The sequence below is a fragment of the Orycteropus afer genome, unplaced genomic scaffold (genome assembly GCF_000298275.1).
Source record: "Orycteropus afer afer isolate SDZICR_OR568_19922 unplaced genomic scaffold, OryAfe1.0 scaffold00312, whole genome shotgun sequence".
NCBI classification, from domain to species: domain Eukaryota; kingdom Metazoa; phylum Chordata; class Mammalia; order Tubulidentata; family Orycteropodidae; genus Orycteropus; species Orycteropus afer.
In genome coordinates this window covers 1,775,864-1,780,133 of record NW_006921899.1, presented here as the reverse complement: position 1 = coordinate 1,780,133, position 4,270 = coordinate 1,775,864, and positions in this window count along the sequence as shown.

Sequence of the window (4,270 nt, the reverse complement as noted above, 5' to 3'; positions counted from 1 at the left end):
TCATGAATCAACTACAAATCCATGTTAAATTACTATTACTATTACCTTTCTATCTGCTCTTTTTTGAGTGTGTATTTTCCTAAACATAGCTATTAAAAGTATTTCCATAGGTCCTTCTTCTTGGGGCAGGTAAGTTTCAGAGTTCAGAATTTTTCAGACTGTAGAAAAGTCAGAATGTCTATATGCTGTTGTGTACAGGGAGCCTGGGGCAGCACCTTATAATCAAATGTATTGTTATTTCTATAGTGACATGTATGCAGGTACACCGCACTAAACGGATACACTAAATGGAATATGTGCAAGGAGTTTTAATAGCTTCATGTTAGTTCGTGTTAAGTTTTGTTGCCAAATGAGTCATAAAAATACCTTTGATTTTTAGAGTTTTTTGGATTTCAAAGTAGTGGATAAGGGATTGTGGTAGTTTTTTCCAGTGATATCCCTATTTAGAGAGCCTGTAGAGGTTTTGTTTGTTTGTTTGTTTTTACTTTAAGTAATGTGCCTCTTATTCTAAAATGTTGGAAATGATAATCATAGTGTATAAGCCGAGGTCGCCAGTTCAGGTGTCAAGGAATGCAAAATAAAGGAGTAAAGTGGGGTGTGTAAGACAATAGGGAGTGGTGGAGACTGTGATAACTAATGAGTGTATATCCATTTAAAGCAGATAGTAGGAGCTCTGGTGGCATAGTGCATAAGGCATTTGACTGCTAACCAGAAGGCTGGTGGTTCAAACCCACCAGCCACTCCTCGGAAGGAAGATTGGGCAGTCTACTTCCGTAGAGATACCACCTGGGGAACCCAAGGAAGGGTCTCTATGAGTCAACTCGACTTGACTTCGACAGCAGTGAGTTTCTTTTTGTTTGTTTGTTTAGTTGCCCTTCAAGGAGCTCTGGTGGCACAGTGCCTGAAGAACTTGACTGCTAACCAGAAGGTTGGCAGTTCAAACCCATCAGCCACTCCACAGAAGGAAGATGGGACAGTCTACTTCCATAAAGATTTACCACCTTGGAAACCCAGTGGGGGTCGCTATGAGTCAGCTTGACTTGATGGCAGTGAGTTTTGAGCTGTTCTTCAGCTCCAGCCACTTGTTGCCATGGTGACCGTGGGTGCAGTACAGGCCCATTTTTCCCATTTTCAGAAATACCCCAGAATGCAGATTTCTTTGTGAAATATCTTGATATTTAAATGTTGGCAACTAAAAAGATGAAGAAATGAAAATGGTGTAGGCCAAAGAAATCCTATCTGCAAGCCTTATCTGGCCTTGTGCTGCCTGCTTTGGTCTCTAGTTTAAAGACTGGCTCTTCTTAGGAGAAAAGTTAATAATGGTACTGATAATGAACAACTTCTTGATGGATTTTATGTCATTTAGTTCATCATTATTCATTACACTTTACATACATGTCGTACATTTTTATGTATAAAATATTTCATAATAAAATATAAAAAAGTTGATGGGTACTTTGTCTCCAAGCTGCCTTATTTTTTAGCCAGTGGGAAATTATCTTTTTCATCTAGAAATTCGACATAGAAGCAGAAGATGGGGCAGAGTCTACAAAACATCTGTCCTTTGGATTTGCATGGGAGTCCGTCTCAGTCTGTAAGCTCTGTTGGAACCTGCTCAGCATCACAGCACCGTGGAAGCCGTCACTGAAAGGGGGGGGGTGATGCCCACAAGGTGCATGGCTGGGGATCAAACCCAGGCCACCTGCGCGGAAGGTGAGAATTCTACCACTCGACACCGGTGTTCCCGTGTCTTTTGGATTGTTATTGCTGGGTGCTGTGGAGTCAGTTCTGACTCAGGGCGGCCGTCCGTGCAGCAGAACGAAACGCTGCCTGGTCCTGCGCCATCCTCAGTCCTTGCTGTGTTTGAGCCCATTGTTGTACCACTGTACCGGCCATCTTGTTGAGGGTCTTCCTGTTTTCTGCTGACCTTTCGCTTTCCCGAGCATGATGCCCTTCTTCAGGGACTGATGTCTCCTGATAACATGCTGGAAATACTTGGGACGAAGTCTCGCTGTCCTCTCTTTGAAGGAGCATTCTGGCTGTACCTGTTCCTATGGCGGTGCTTGGTGTACCCAGCATTCTTTGCCAGCACCGTAATTCAGATGCCTCAGTTCTTCCTTCCTCATGGTGTGGCTTTCACATGCATACAAGGTGATTAAAAATGCCACGGCTTGGGTCAGGTGCACTTTAATCTTCAAAGTGACATCTTTGCTCCTTAACACTTTAAAGAGGTCTTTTGCAGCAGATTTGCCCAATGCAGTGCATCATTTGATTTCTTGACTGCTGCTGCCATGGGTGCTGATTGTGGATCCAAGTAAAATAAAATCTTTTACTGTTGAATAGGTAGAGCCTATTTGCAGCAAATGAACTGATAGGCATGTTTAGTGTGAAAACAATAGTTCATCTCTGCCCTTCAGGTGGCGAGACTTGTCTCCTGTGTCATGATATTTCATGTCAATAGCTTACTGATTATTCGCATAGGCTTCTTCTTTTTTTATTAGTCCTAAGACCTATCTCTCTTCCTCTCCACTCCCACAGTTCTTTTTAAGTATCTTTCTTATTAGAGATATCTTTTGGTCTCTGGTCTATTTGATCGCTCCTTTAATGTTTCATTAGCATGTCTTCTGTAGTTTCTCAGACTTCTTCCATGTGCTTCAGCCATGTGTACATGTCTTAAAGAGTTTAAATCATAAATTGTAGACTAAGTAAACAAGGGCTCTCATGACTACAAATAAATAAATGCATAGAAATGCCTCTAAGCAGCCACCAGCTACCTGTCGCCTGTCAGCGTGAACTTTTATAAATCCACCAGCTTGGGTTTCCCATAGTCATTGGATACCTGCAGATGCATGGGCTGGGGTGGCCACTTGAAACCATGCCCAGCTGTATCTTGGGAAAATAACACCGACGTGTTTCCCTTTAGCTAGATAACGGTAAGGGCTAGGGGAGGAGGAGCAGGGTCTCTGAGGGGTGCCTTGGGGGCAGGGGGGAGTCGGTGGAGGCTGCTCTGGACATGTGATGCTTGCACAATCTTGATAACAGGCAGATAGAGATAACAGGCCATGGAGAGGTCCAAGAAGGAAGAAGAGTTCTCAGAGAAACCTCCCACATTGAAAATGTTATCCTTTCACTTAATATTTTTACAAGTATAGTTATAATTGATAATTTTGCTGCTGCTTTGGTTTTTCTGTATATATAATATTAACTGAGTTATGTTCCTCTTCTTTTTCTGTTGTTTATTTCAATTATTTCTTCTTTATTCCTAATTTGATTGGTAGCTTCTCCATGTGGAGGTATAACTGCTTATACAATATTACATAAAGAGCATATGATGCCACCCCATTGGGCATTCCAGAAACATAGTAAAGGAGGTTTAAATCCTACAAAAGTGCTGACATACTAATATGCATGGTTCTCAGTGGAAATCTACAAGCGCCCCTCCCCGCTTGCTTAGTGCATCTTACCTTTGAGCCCTTATTTGGTATCTTTGTCATGAAATTGATGGTGCTCTTAAAGGCAGAATGCTGAATATTAGTAGTCCAAGTATATGGAGAAAACAATAGCTTTACCTGAGGAAGGAATTGAAGGAGAATGGTGAGAAGGAATTTAAATGGCACATACATGGGGATATGCTAATATAACTTCTAAAGAGGAGGTTGGTTGGACACAAGGCAGTGGACTTGCTTGTAGACCCTGAAGCTTAGAGCGGCCTTTGATCATAGGAACTCTCCTGCCCCTGGAGGATGGGTTCAAAACACCTTCTCCCCAGAAAATATCATCAACACCCAATAGTTGCACGTGATTTCATGGACTTCTGAGATATCCTGAGATATCCAAGAGATAGCTTGATGGACAAGAACATCAGGATTAAAGAAAACTCTTCATATTTGCCAATGCCAGGAGCCTGCTAGTTACCCAGGAGATGTTTTAGCTACAGATCCCACGCTGTGAACTAGTCTCTGGAGAAAACTTGTTTACAACTGTGCATCTCACCTGCCTCTCTCTGTCTGTGTTTTGTTAGTTTCCAAACACACACTCTAGATTTCAATGGGAGGAGTGGCACACATGGTTAAGCACTCAACTACTGGCTGAAAGGTAAGAGGTTCAAACCCACCCAGGGGTGGGCCTAGAGATCTACTTCCAAAAGGTCCCAGCCTTGAAAACTGGAGCAGTTGTACTCTGTACACATGGGGTTGCTGTGAGTCAGAACGGACTCCATGGTAACTTACAATGACAACAAAAAGAACAGTTCTGAATGGGAGCCCTTAGT